Below are 15,561 nucleotides of genomic sequence, written 5' to 3' on the forward strand. Positions count from 1 at the left end.
TTGTATCCTTTTTAATTAAAAGCTTTTATTGAGATATGACATACCCGCAGTGAAGTGCACACCTGTTATGTGTACAACTTGATGGATTTTTATTTATGTATGTACCTCCGTAACCCCCACCCAGATCAAGTGTCAGAACAGGTTCCCTTGTGCCCCAGAAGTAACCTCTACCCTGACCTCTGTGACTAAAGACCAGTCTTATCTGTAACAGAATCACATAGGATGTACTTCTTCTGTGTAGGCTTTTGTGATCTACATTATTGTGAGAACTTCATTCATGTCGTTGGGGGAAGTGGTAGTTCATGATTTTTCATTGCTGTATAGTATTCTGTTGTATAAATACACTACAATTTATTTATTCAGTCCACTGCTGTTTACAATTGGGGGCTATTTTGATGAGCTCTCTTTTAAGCTATACTAACTTGTCATCTTATAAATATTTATAACTTACTTTAAGTAATTTTTAATACAAATACCTAATGTGCTGAAGAATTAGATCTATTCCATGTTGCTCCACAGGCTGAAACCAGCACTTGTGTATTTCCTGACACATAGTAGGTGCTCAACAAACATATGATGAGTCTGATGAATTATCTGTTAAATTGCTTAGAATCAATGAGTAGAAGTTACAGAGATGCACATTTTAGCCCTATGAGGAGGAATATTCTCAACATTAGCCCTGAACACCAGAAAGTGACAAGTTGTAAAACAGTAAATTCCCCTTTTCCTGAAGGTGTGAAAGCAGAAAATATGATCCTCCAACAGGGAACTTGGAGGAGTGGACACAGCGGACTCTGCCCAGGTCTCCCTGGACCCCCTTTATCACTTCTTGTACCGCACTCCTAGCTTCTGTGTTCTTTTGATTCTAAGGGTCAGCAGTGCAGTCATCGGGAGCCCAGCTCCCTTGCCTTGCATTCCGATAAACCCCGAGGTGTAATTTATCTTCCAGGGCTCCTCTGTGGCGTCAGGCTGAGGCTGTGATTTGGTCCAAGTCTCGCTTTGGGTTGGCCTCTTTTCCTTCACTTTCCTACTTCTCCTGTTCTCTTGCTGAGTTTTTTTTGTTTGTTTGTTTTTTTGGAGCGGGGTTGGGGAGTGTTTTCTAAACATATTAGTTGGACATGCATCCTCTCAGGGTCTGCTTCTAAAGAACATGACCTAAGACATTTGGTAAGGAACGAACTGATCTGAACAATTCTGACAGATGATAATTCAGGCCAAATAGTGTGCAAAGAAACCGATTTAGCAAACCTACCGTAGTTGTCTTTTGACACCTAAATGATGCACAGTTCTGACTGTCTGAAGTTAGGGTGCACTGTTAAAACCTGGAGGAGCTGAGTCACTAGGCAAGGCTGGGACCTCTGAGGTGGATCAGCCTGTGCAGAAGGATAAGCTGGAGGAAGGTGGGCTAAGAAAATAGCAATGCAGAGACTGATCTGGAAGAGGAGATAATCAACAGTCTAAATCACAGGTGAGAGACACAGTCTCCACCATTTACCTCCCAGGGAAACACTCAGAGTCCACTGCAGATAGCATCAGGATTCATTGAGTTTAGGTCAGGATCTCGACTGGGGGCTGGTTGCCATTATCCAAGGCAAAAGACCTATGCATGCTGGCTAGACATAAAAGCGGGGACGAGGGGAATCTTGTGACTTCAGAGACAGAGACATGCCTGTTCTCAACAGAGATACTCATGCTGGACTTGTCAGCAAAACAAATTTCAAATTTCTCCCGTAAGTGGAACAGAATTTCTAATAGACTATGCTCTGGTTAGAGTAGGATACAGGGAGAAGTATACAGGCTGAGAAATATTTGTTAGGACTAATATGTGCCAGGCCCACTACTAGGTGCTTTTTATACATTCTCTTTAACCTGCACAGCCACTCTATGAAGAAAGTATTATTAACCTCATTTTTCAAATTTTGAGAATGAGGCTCACTGAGGTTAAATTAAGTGCCCTAGCTCACTGGTTTGGGCCGAATTCACAAGCATCAAACATAAGCTAATTGAACAATGCCCTCTGTGGTCTGTGCCAGGGGAGTGGTGCAAATGATAATTGCCACAGGGGTGTAAACAGAAAAGGCCAAGATGCCAAACCAGCTTTGTAATAAAATGAAAAAATATCAGTCATCCTCATGAGTTGCCCCTTAATGCCAGCTTATTGGGAAATAGAGCATGACTTCTCTCAAAGCACTTTTCTAGACCTATGTATTCCAGAAACTTTTCTTGATTTTTCATACAAATGCCTCAACTGGCTTGGGGCAAGGGATGAGGAAGCAAATTGTTTTAGTCCTTTTATCTGGGTTACCTTGTTTAATTTTCTCAATACCAGTGAGGAAGTTATTAATCATTCTATATTTAAGAGACGGGACTGTTGAAGGTCAGAGAACTTGAACTTTCCCCAAATCTCACAACCTATAAAATAATCCTGTTTCCTGTGATCCTGAGTCTATGTGGGTTATTCTTTTTTTTTTTTTTTGCGGTACGTGGGCCTCTCACTGTTGTGGCCCCTCCCGCTGCGGAGCACAGGCTCCGGACGCGCAGGCTCAGCGGCCATGGCTCATGGGCCCAGCCGCTCTGCGGCATGTGGGCTCTTCCCGGACCAGGGCACGAACCCTTTTCCCCTGCATCAGCAGGCGGACTCCCAACCACTGCGCCACCAGGGAAGCCCTATGTGGGTTATTCTTTACCTGTGCCTCCTTCTCTGTGAAATTCTTTAAATTATCATGGAATTTATCTATATGTTGGTTGTTCGGCCTCTATAACTGCCTTTCTGCTAATTGAGGGATTTATTCCTTGTTCTGGATTTGTGAATGACTGATCCTCACTTAGTTTCCTACCTAGGCCATAGCATAGTGGCTCCTTGGCAAGAATTTGGGTTCTTGGTTCCAACCAAACATGAAAACTTTGACTGCGGAGTCTGAATTGAGGATAGATGGTTTACACTTGTGAAATACAGATCTTTTCAAAGCCCCGTCTTGTGAATCCGTATTACTCTGTTCAGCCAGCACCCCTCCCTTCTCCTAGGAATAACCCTCGTTCGTTTGGAGAGCTTTGACCCCCTCACTCCAACATGATTTTAGGGGAGATGAACATCCTCCCCTTTGGCCATAGAAGTTGGTCCAGGGAGCTGGCACACGAGCCAAACCAGACCAATCAGAATAGTTCCCTGGGGTTTTTTTTGAACTGGAACTCAGTAGGGATTTTCTCAGATGATGATGCAGGGAAGATATGAGCCTGCAACTTTGGGGAGAATTGGTCCATCTTTGGAGAGGGTCAGTTTGAAAAGATGAGGTTGCCATGGAGAGAGAAGCAGAGATCAGAAAAACAGAGAGAGAGAGACAGAGCACATGAGTGATGGAGTGCTGATGGAGTCCCTGTCTTGGTCCTTTAATTCCAGAGCCCAGCTCACCCCAGGGTTAGGTGACCCCCAAAACGTCCCCTTGTTGCCCAAGCTAGTCTCTGTTTCTGTCACTTGTAACCAAGTCTGCCATAATACAGTCTACCTCTTTTTTTCTATTGCCTATTCTCAGCATAAGGCCAAGACAGTACATGACTGAAATAAGCAGTTTTGATTTCAGTGAGGCCTGTGGAATTGCTGTAAAACTGACAGACCTGATGGCTTCATCTTTTAAGGCTAGAATGTATCCCGGTCTGCTCAGGACAGCCGTGGTTGATGCCTGTTGCCCTAGAGCAACGATTGCAAGTGCCCCCTTCCAGGATTATAAGGGCCTGACGTGGCTGATAAACCGTATATTTACCTCATTCATCTCAGTCATCCCCTTTCTGAAGCCTTTTCTGACCCCCCAACCTTGAGCCATCCTCCCATAAGTGGGAGCCCCTGGGAGACACAGAGCATGCCTCATCCATCATTGTAGCCCAGTGGAGTTTTCTGCAACACCCTGCACACTGTCTGAACTCACGCAGTTGTGGCTGCTTTGAACAGGTATGCCTTAAAATAACTATTAAACAGGCTTACCTGAAAGAAATCAATCTGATGGATGTGCATTAGTCATGACCTAGGTTTCTAGTCCTTCAAGTTTAAAGGGAACCTAGTCTCATTTATGAGACATTATTATTATGGAAACTTTGAATATGTGCTTTCATTTAATTCTCTAAGGTAAATCTTATCTCCATTTTTACAGAGTAGGGAATTGACAAAGAGGTGAAGTATGTGCCCCCAAACCTGATCTCTCCCTACAATATGGGAGCCTTCACTGTGTCACGGATTCACCCCTTGGAATGCCATTCTGCCCTCAGAGGCTGAAAGCTAACCACAACATCTCCCACACTTCTTTATAGAGAGGGTTCTGGGTGTGATTCAGGTCCTCCTATCTGATGCTGTTACACTGGTTGGAGAATGGAATTAACTCCATAGGATGAGAGGTGGACATTCATTTTGCTGGTGCAGGTCATGGCAGAAGCATGATAGTTCTGCAGCCAGCAGATGCAGGTCCCCACTTTAGCAGAAATGACTTCCTGATCGTGGCGAGAGCAACAGGCCCCTTGAGACCTCCATCTACGGTGTGGCTTTTGGGTGTCACTCCTGGAAGCTCAACCTGGAGTCTGTTTCTTCAGTTCTGCTATTGATTCTGTGGATTTAATATCCTTACAGCCAGGTATAATGGGAGTTCCTCTTTGAGCAAGTGAGCACTGACCATTAGATTATGTCTGCACATACCTGGGAGGCATCACAGATCATGGTTAAGATTCAGGGGAGCCAGATGGGTTGGCTTCACTTCTCTTTACATATGCTTTGATTCTCTTCGTCGTGATGAATAGTGGAGATGGAGTCTGAGGACCCTCCTCTAGGCTTCTGGCCCCTCATTTAATAATATCGAGTTCAAGCCATACCTGCTCACTTCCTACTGCTATTTGCCAGAAGATTATGACCACTACCCAGTCTCATTCAGACAGAGCTATATGGAGGAAGAACTAGCTTCATCGTGACCCCACTGCTGAATTAAAATCATCTGGAGCTTTCCTTACACTGATATATATGTTAGAAATTTTTTCCCCTCATTTAGATGGGGGCCAAACAAAGGAATACGTCTTTTATTTATTTCCTTGAAATGATTCTTACATGATAATTGTCCTTAGCATAATCACGGCTTGGTTCCATATTCTCACAACTGAACACTTTTCTTTTCATTTTGGGGTGAGGTGACAGAATCATAGAGAAATACTAATCAGTTGGTGTGGTTTTCTTGATTAAAGGAACTGTAAATGACTATTTGAAAAAGTCAAGGAAGGCTTATTCTTGGATTAATACCAGGTAAAATTTGTGTCTATAATTCATCTTACAGAGCAACTGGCTACTCTTTAAAAGTTCAAACACAGTAAGATAAGGAAAATGAGAATAATCATGCCATAAGCCTCAATTAGTAAAATATCTCAGGGAATGGGCTGTCCAACCATTAGGGTAACAAGAAGGACTTTTCTTACTAATTTCTTTGTAGCATAATTTTGGCAGCCTCGAGAAAGACCCACACATCCAAAGAAATTCCACTCCCTTGGCTAACAAATTGCTTTGAATTTCTTTACGAAGTTATAATGGTTAATTTTATGTGCCTTGACTGAGCCATGGGGTGACCAGACATTTGGTTAAACGTTATTCAGGGCGTTTCCTGAGGGTGTTTTTGTATGAGAGGAACATCTGCATTGGTAGACTGAGTAAAGCTGATTGCCCTCCTTAATGTGGTTGGGCCTCATCCAATCAGTTAAAGGCTTAAATAGAACAAAAATTCGACCCTCCTCCAAGTAAGAGGGAATTCTTCCTGCCTGACTTCCTTCAAGATGTAACATTATTTTTTTTCCCCCTTCCTTCAGACTGAAACATCGGCTCTTCCTGGGTCTTAAACCTGCCAGCCTTTGGACTGGACTACACCACTGGCTCACCTGGGTGTCCAGCTTCACAACTCAACCTACAGATCTTGGGGCTTCTCAGCTGCTATAACCACACGAGCCAATTCCTTATGATGTATGTACAGAAGACATATATATTCATCCTATTGGTTCTGTTTCTCTAGAGAACACTGACTAACACAGTAACAGAGAAGGGACAAAAAAGTACCCATATATCCCAGAGGGGAAGCAGGACTCTCATATACACCCACATACTCAGGAGTGAGTGGCTCATCTCCCTGCCTCTTGAGCACACATTTGTAAGGAGAGGATGGAGGAAGAGCCAAACGCTTGACCCTAAAGAGCACAGAAAACACCTGTGAAGGAGATACTTGCCACAAAAACCAGAAGCTTCATTTGGTCATAAAACGTATCTAAGATTTTTCAGCAGAAACTTAGCTACTGGCAGAGGGGTAAAGAGAACATTTCCATTTAGGGGACATGGACTAGACAGACTGGTTAAGAGATGGCCACAGCTTCCCAGTGACAGCTCAGCTGGAAGGGTCTCACCCCATTACTAATCAAGTAGGATTTTAAACAGTGTCCATCACTTCCCGGGCAAAATAAGAATGGGTTTTGCAAGTCACAAGTCCAAATATGCAGGCTTGGATGCCAGGTAGGTTTCCCTGGCCTGCTGGTCCCTGACTCTTTGGCAGGATGGCAGCTCACTCTGAGCTGGTGAAAATGTGACTACCCACATAGACCTCTGCTCAAATGTCTGAATCTTGATTCCAGATTTCAGCTGTCAGCCTCGAGACCACAAGGGTCAGGAGGGATAGAGACTGGGAACCTGGCATCGCAAGAAGGACAAACAAATAGTGAAACAAGGGGAAAGTCCAGATTGTCTGAGGCAAAGAAGCAAGCAGGGACATGGTCGAGGTGAGCTTTGGGGACCAGGCTAGACAGTTCCTCAGGCGTCTTCTGGTCTAACACTTCCATTTTTCAGGTGGTGACACTAAGGTCCAGAGAAGGGAAGAGACTTGCCCACATCATACAAGACATTCTAGGGATAGAACTCTGGACTCTGTCTCCAAGACCCAATAACTTTTCTGCTTTATAACAATACTTCTTAAAAGAAACCCAAACCCTATTCTTCCACCAACAGGACAGGAGATCTTAGGGTCAGGATCCAGGCCAGAGCAGCTCTAGAAAGCAGGATTTCGTACTCCGGGCCTAGAATAGAAGCCATGTGGACACTGCCCATCCCTACACCTCTCACTCCCATCCACACATTGGAGCAGGGGACCTGCAGGTGACCTGCCCAGAAGAGTGGAGAGGAAGGGCCCAGGTGACCAAACACCCATGTTCCATATCTGTCCCTGTCAATCCCCAGAAATCACTTTCCCTCTTTGTGCTTCAGTTTCCCCATCTGTAGAATACATTGGTCTAACTTCACGCTCTTTAGTTTTATTGATATTTGGACATCCTACATGTTAAATGATTAAGTATACCTGTTTGAGGCAGAGACAGAAATACTATATTTATGTCCAGAGGCAGAACCATTCTGTGCTGCAGTCACCAAGGTGTAGATGTTCTGGAATCAAAGGCCACACAAAGGGCAGATTTCTATTACAATTAAAAGAGGAGTCAGAGGACGCAAGAGAAAACGCTAATTTGTCTTCACTTGAAAATATTTCCAACAGAAATTTTGAGGAGGCTCATCCCCTCTTCCAGCCGTGCGCCTCTCCCATCTTTCCCGAATGGAATTCAGCTTGAGAGACAAATAAAGGATGACATTTTCCGTTCAAAGGTAGCCTGTCTTGGGTCCCAGGGCAGCTGGCTTTGGCAGAGGTGACAGGTGAGAGCAGGCGCTCCTGAGTGAGGACTCGGAAGTGGACATCCTGCATGGCTTTAGGTACAGGTTACAAAGGTGTTACTGACAGCTCCCCACTGAGGTCTGGAGCAGAAAGGACACTAGATAGGAGTACGTGGGGATTTTTTTGTTTGTTTGTTTGAAAAGATATTGGGTATCCTGATGCTATTATCTTGGTAATTACAAATTGCTTATACCTGTGAAAAGCAGCCACCTAAGGGAGGGGAGGGGTCCCCTTGAATGTGGTTATCACAGGGCATTTGCCCCCTGCCCTGCCCGTCCTCCTCTGCCATCTCCCCACCTCAGGTCTCTCACATATCTTTGGCTGGTGATTCCCAGATATGGGAATCACATGCTCCGCCTGCCAGGCTGCAGTGTACCCTGCTCAAGAAGTCTATCTCGACCCATAAAGTCGGGCTGGGTGCCTGTATCAGATGTTGATGCTCCATCCAGAGCTCCTCGGATCCCTTTACTATTTCTCTGTACTCCTCCCTGGTTTCCTTCTGTTTTCTCCTTTGGAATGTTTTTGCTTCCTGAAGCTTCTCCAGGACAACTGCCCTGGGCCCACTGGTGCTGGCAGGTGTAGCGTGTTGGAGAATGTGCCTGCCCCCGCAGAAGTGCCTAGCCAATGACTGGCAGGGTGGGAGTCTGCAAGCTCATCCTCTCTTGTTGGGACAAACTCTGAGACCTGGCTAATACTCCAGAGTTTCCCTATGGGGTCAGGTGGAAGCCACTTGCAGTGGGACTTATGCCTCTCACCCTTGTTGGGTCTCTTCCACTGTCCTGCTTCCCCTGCTCTCTTTTTTTTTTTTTTTTTAATATTTTATTTATTTGTTTGGCTGCACCGGGTCTTAGTTGCCATGTGCGGGATCTTTTAGTTGCAGCATGTGGGCTCTTAGCTGCGGCGTGCAGGATCTAGTTCCCTGACCAGGGATCGAACCTGAGCCCCCTGCACTGGGAGCGCGGAGTCTTACCCATTGGACCACCAGGGAAGTCCCTCCCCCGCTCTCTTACCGGTTTCTCCCGAGACCGCTGCTTGAAAAATCAGGAACATATCAGATGTACCAATCTCTAGGGAACCCAACCTAGGATGGCACTCCCATGTGCTGCCACAGCTCTATGGACCTGCCCCATTTATAGTACTGACCACAGTGACCCATAACTCTCTATCCACTAGCCGGCCCTGCCACTGGACTGAGAGCTTTCCAAAGGCAGGAACTGTTTTTTCCAGGGCTGTATCTCAGGACAAACTGAGGACCTGCCAACAGACTCAATGACAGCTTGTAAATGAATGAATGAACCATGAACTCCAGCTATCAGAATCAATCCCAATAGAAGGCTGAACCCAGAAAGATATCTGAACAGTATGCTTTCTTGAAAATGGAGTAAGAATGTTATGGGACCCTACACGCTGGGCCTAGGACCAAAATAACCCCTTCTTCCTCGTGCTCTTTTTGTGTGTCTTCACCAGCACACTTCATCAGGCCTTTGCCTGTTGATCCCATTTTCCAACAGGCCTTACTCTTAAAAATAGACCTATGGGGCTTCCCTGGTGGCGCAGTGGTTGAGAGTCCGCCTGCCGATGCAGGGGACACAGGTTCGTGCCCCAGTCCGGGAAGATCCCACATGCCACGGAGCGGCTGGGCCTGTGAGCCATGGCCGCTGGGCCTGCGCATCCGGAGCCTGTGCTCCACGACGGGAGAGGCCCCAACAGTGAGAGGCCCGCGTACCGCTTAAAAAAAAAAAAATAGACCTATGTATTTACATCTGTCTTCTTAGTTTTTAATTCCTCTGCAGCTTCTGCATCCAGGCTCTCAGAGTCCCCCATAGCGTCCACATTCATCTCTTAGCTTCTCGCTTACTGCTGGATACTGACCTGCCTCAGAATTCCACCCTGAGTCCTGCATCTGCCACATCAGATCTGCTGACTGCTGTCCCCAGGTGCCCCCAGTCTCCAACTGGTCCCCATCAGGTGCCCTTTCCAGACGGCAGGACCTAGAGCATTGGACTCTCACCGCAACACGCCGGCCCCTCCTCTGTTCTCACCCGGTACCAGCACAGTGTGGAATGTGGCTGTGACAGAGAAGCCCACTCTGTCACCACCACACAATCTCTGGCACGTTCAGGCAGGCCTGGGCAGGTCACCACGGGTTTTGTTGCCAGGAGGGAAGGCCCACAGCTTTCCCAGAAAAAACCGTGATGAAGGCTTGGAACTGTCACTTGGCCTAAATGGAGACAAACAGATTGGAGGGCTCTTACACTCTAAGTCATCTGGGGTTCTGGAGGATGGCTGGCCATGGGCTGAATTTATCCTCAGGGAGGATACCAAGGCCCGTTTGTCCAATTTATTTGAGGGCAGGGGTGAGGCACAGAAAAAATAATTCATATAAAAGAAACGGAAGAGCTTGAGAGAAAGAGGCCCCTGCTGGAAAAGGAGGCCCACCGGCTCAGGAGAGGGCCCGGGAAGCAGGGAGAGAGCCATTGGAAAGGGCTATTTAGTTGCAGAGAAAAGGCTCCTAAATCTCACACACACAAAAAAGTGCTTGAAAATGAACTTTGTGAACTTATGCTCCTTTGCCTTTGCTAATGTGGCAAATGCCATCCTTTCATCAAATATTCACAGGCAAGCTATGAATACTTGGGAGTCAGGCTGTGCAGGAAATGATGGTGACCTTGGCTGGGCAGTCAAAGAGAGGGCAGATAGGGCTTCCCTGGTGGCGCAGTGGTTGAGAGTCCGCCTGCCGATGCAGGGGACACGGGTTCGTGCCCCGGTCCGGGAAGATCCCACATGCCGCGGAGCGGCTGGGCCCGTGAGCCATGGCCGCTGAGTCTGCGCGTCTGGAGCCTGTGCTCCGCAACAGGAGAGGCCACAACAGTGAGAGGCCCGCGTACCGCAAAAAATAAATAAATAAATACATAAAATAAAAAAGAGGGCAGAGGATATGTTAATGATTTACAGCCAGGGGATTCCTTCGACACAGACTCACGGCACAAAGAGCCACAGGAGGGATGGCAAAGATGAAAAGGCTCCGTGCAAGGTGATCCGGGAAGAGCATCTGGGCAAACAAGACTAGTTTCAAGTTTTCTCTACCTTTATTTCTACCACACTGGCCATTCCAGATCCTCATCTGTCACACCCATACAAATGTCAGAGACCCCCAATCTTCTGGCCTTCTTTCCCCTCTTCCTTCAATGAATATATATTGTCTTCCTTGCACCAGGCACTAGGGAAACTGCAGTGAACAAAACATCAAAATCTCTGCCCCGGTGGCACTTACATTCCAGAGGGAGGACACAGACACACGTATAGCAAGTCAGAGAGCCATAAGCCATGGAGAAAAGAGGAAAAGGAATACGAGGGTAATGGGAGGGGAGGGTTGCAAAGTTAAAGACAGGGGTCAGGGAAGGCCTTGCAGTTGAAACTTTTATTAAGCTTCTCTATGCCAGACATCATGCTGGCCACTATGCATGCGTTGGGCACAAATTCCGAATAAAAGGATGGGATTCGCCCTTGTAAAGCTGACCATCTAACTCCTTTCCTGCACACCTTAAATCTCTCCTCGATACGGCTGGCCTGGTGATTTTCCTATAACACAGGGACCACCACATCACTACCCTGCTTAAAAATCCTTCGATTTTCCTCACACCTCAATGTGGCGAGGATCAAATTCTGCCTCCTGAGCAGGTTTAACATTCCCCGTCCCACCCACATTCCAGTCTAGGATCTGATTACAGCCTTCCTTCCCTCTAACTAGGTACCACACAGGCTAATTTGCCTGTCATTATGCCTGTCATTCTGCCATCATTATTAGTAGTGTGCACTGTACTCTCAAGGTGGATAATAGCTCATGCAGTCACGCTACTTGTAGCACACGCCCAACGCTTCAGCTTGTACAAAATACCCACAATTCTCCAAAAACACGTGCTATTGCCAGCTTCCTCACCTTGCTCACGCTCCCCCCTCAGTCGGGGTTACCCTTTCCTGCCGTGCTTGTCTGACGAAATCCTCTTTATCCTAAAAACCAGCTGAAATGATACCTTCTCTCTGTTTCTGGGCTGTCTCCGCACCCTCACCCCTCTACTAGACAGCATCATTTGTTCCCTCCTCTGTGTCCCCAGTGCGTCACCCCTTAAGCTGGTGCAGTGTGCTCCACACCTCCATCTGGGTGTCATCTCCACCTCTGCCCTGGGGGAAGGGCCTGGACGCTGTCCAGCCCTGTGTCCCCAGGGCCTTGCCCAGCGTCTGAACCACAGTAGGTACTAAGTGTGGAGTAGGTTGAATGCAGTGTGGTTGTGCTCTAGCTGCAAATATAACAGCTGAAAGCACTAAATGCTTTCAAGGAAACTTCTAGAACTTGAAGACTGGATCTGCCATGCATTCCCCCCCGCCCCGGCCCCAATCTGTCACATAATTTCTTCAACATAGTGTGAAGTCGGTGTCCTAACAGTGGATCTCTTGTTGATATGCACCTTAATTTTCTGGCTCACAGGTGCTCACTCACCTGTACTCTGTATTGTCTCACCTTCCACTTCCCTTGCCTCCTGGGGGAGAGCCACTGTGACATGTACCTTAGCTCTGAGTCTTGGGTCAGGGGAGCAATGAAGGATATTCTCAGCCTATGATGACTGGGATAGTAGGGAAGTGAGATTGGGGCGGGGGTGATGTCAAGAGTGGGAGCCAGCAAAAAAGCACCCCTTATCCAAAGCTGAAATGAGAAGTTTCTAAAAAGGGAGACATTCGAGGGCAAAGTGTTAGTACCAGCAGCAAAGTTTCAAGCAATTCTACGTTTATGAGTCTTGAGTAAGGGAGGACGAGGGAGGAAGTTTAACACGTGACTAAAGTCAGGAAGCCAATGGTTAGAAGCAGGGGGTACGAAGCAATGGAATGAAAACAAGCTATGCTTTTAAAACCCTGGCTCACCATCACTCAGGTGTTGTTTTATTCATTCGTATTCAGTCATAGTCGCCCAATGAATACTGAGTGCCTATCTTGGGCTGGGCACTGTGCAAGGTGTTTAAAAGACAATGATTAGAAAAACAAAAGACCCAGTTCATGCCAGTCTAGTGAGGAAGTCAGAGATAATCAAATGCTCATAAGATAAAAATGCCCACTTTAGCATTAACATACATACGCCACCAAATGTAAAATAGCTAGCTAGTGGGAAGCAGCCGCATAGCACAAGGGAGAGCATAGCACAGTTCAGTGCTTCATGACCACCTAGAGGGGTGGGATAGGGAGGGTGGGAGGGAGACGCAAGAGGGAGGGGATGGGGGATATATGTATACGTATAGCTGATTCACTTTGTTATACAGCAGAACATATATATAATTGCTTAACAATGTAGAGCAATTATCCTCCAATAAAGATGTTAAAAAAAATGCCCATTTTAAATGGTCGCAAGTGCTCTGAAGGAAGCATACACAGGACTCTAAGGGCCTATAATAGACCAGGCCTGCCTGGGGAAATGATGGGGAGTTGTGAGCTTAAGGATGAAGAAAAGTGGGGCTGCGGTGGCTCCCCAGGTGGAGGTGGTAGCATGTGGGAAGGTCTGGTGCCAGAGAGAAGCAACGCACCGCAGACTTGGTTTGGAGCCCAGAGGGTAAAGGGAAAGCAGGACAAGATGAGGCTGAGAGAGGAGGGCACATACCCTGCAGGGCTGTGTCAGATACCTTAGGGCATCTGGTCTTTTTGCCAAGAGCATGAGATGACAGGGAGGTTTCTAGCAGTGGGAGTGGGGGTAAAGAGTACGTATGTGTCACCTGATCAGATATGTATTTTGAAAACTTCATTCTAGCTGCAGGGTGAAAATGTGTCATAGTGGAGAGATCACTCAGCAAGCAATTGCAAAAATACAGGCCAGAGATGGGGTGTGGAGCTCAGACTAAGGAGGGGGCCATGTGACTTCCCATAACCTCCCTGAGTTTCCGTGTGTCATCCTATAAAAGAGACAGTAAGATTTAAAGCTCTGGGTAAGTAAATAGGCAGAGCGTCTACTTCACAGTAAATGCTCAATAGACGTGTGGTTTCCTTCCCTCCTGAGTGAAGCAGGCAGCTGACACCTTGGCCGAGATTCCTGGGCCTGTCAGGCTCTGCTTTCTGAGACAATTTTGGTTTTATTCACAGAAGCAACCCTGTGTTTGTGCAGGGAAATGGGGACAGGAAACAGCCCAAGACACATTGTGGAGAAGTTCCTTTCCAAAATATTTTTGAGGTGTAAGAAGAGAGGACAAACTATATAGATTCCAGGAGTCTCTCTCTCTCTCTCTCTCTCTCTCTCTCTCTCACACACACACACACACACACACACACACACACACACACACACACACACACACACACACACACACACACACACACACACACACACACACACACACACACGGGTGAGGTTCCTTAGGTAAAAAATGACATTGGTCTCTATCACAGTAGGGAGGGCCAGTGTCCTAGCTAAGAAGGCTGATGGATTCCCAGGAGTATTGTTATATCTGAGGTTTCCTTGGAAAACCCTTCCTGTCCCTTACAGCCAATCAAGTAATGAAAGTTGCATTGGACTGTGATCAGGTAACTTAGATAAAGGCCTCTTGTGTTCATCCTGGTGTGTGCAATATCAGGTGACCTGCTCTTCCAAGGAAAATAAAGAGTAGCCATCCTCCAACTCAGCAGAGGGGGAGAGAAAGCCTCCCCCCATTTCACGTGGTCAGCTGGAACAAAGGCTTCATCATTGGTTGGCTTACAGAGTACACAGCCAAGGGACACCTGCACATTTGCATTAATCAGATGGTGTTATCGTAAGCACAGTCAGAGATGCTTCTGGCAAAAAAGAAAATGTAATTTCATTATCTTCTCTCAAAGTAACAACCTACAAAAGAAAGCTCAACTTGAAGCACTGAAAACAAATCATTCGTTCCTAAAGACAAAATTGGGCAAGAACATTTTGCAAAACTTACTGTAATGTAAACAACTCCTGCGATAAAAGCTTGTAACCAAGAAAGTCACACTTCCTTTTAGTACCCAAATGATGATGGCATTAACCCCAGCAACTGGGTTGTTAATTAGTAGCTCCCATCAAAGTGTCCCTTAGTTATCTCAGAAAGCTCCCAAAGGGCGCCCCAGTCTAGCCTCTCAGCACAGACTCCTTGGGTGGGGCCTTCACCCTCCTCTCCTGGTTGGCTGTCCACTCAACCGGATGCTCCCTTGCTGTTCCAACCTGTCAAGCAGATGCCAATGACCCTATTATGGGGGCTCCTCCACGGAATGGCCAGGAAACTACTGGAGGGTCCTGATCAGAGAAGCACATGCTCTTCTTATCTTTAACAGGTTCACGATGTTGCTATGCTAGAAACAAACTGTAGGGGGCGAAAGTGCCAGCAGGGAGACCTGTTTAGCGCCTACTGATGCGCAGGTGAGAGACGAGGAGGCTTGGACCAGGGTGGTGGCAGTGGAGGTGGTGACACGTGGTCAGATTCTGGATGTATTTTAAAGGTAGAACTAATAGGATTGCCTAATTGCAACGCAAGAGAAAGAGCAGAGTCAGGGATAACGCCAAGGTTCTTGGCTGAGAACCAACCGGGATGGAGCCACCATCGCGTTCCCTGAGTAGAGAACTGGCTCTATCCACCCTGCTTGCCTGACTGAGCCCTAACATTGCCGCTTACTAGTTCTTAAGCCCGATACTGGGACCAATGAAAGCTGTCTTTCAACTTTATTCACTTAAGATTATATTTACCTCTAGCAAACAAACCACAGTCACTTGTCGGCCAAAGAAGAAAACTTTAAACAGATTTTTTTTAAATAGCAATTTTACAGGCAAAATTTCTTTTCTTTTTTTTAAATTGAGATATAATTG

Source organism: Lagenorhynchus albirostris, chromosome 9 (assembly GCF_949774975.1).
Source record: "Lagenorhynchus albirostris chromosome 9, mLagAlb1.1, whole genome shotgun sequence".
Taxonomy (NCBI): Eukaryota; Metazoa; Chordata; class Mammalia; order Artiodactyla; family Delphinidae; genus Lagenorhynchus; species Lagenorhynchus albirostris.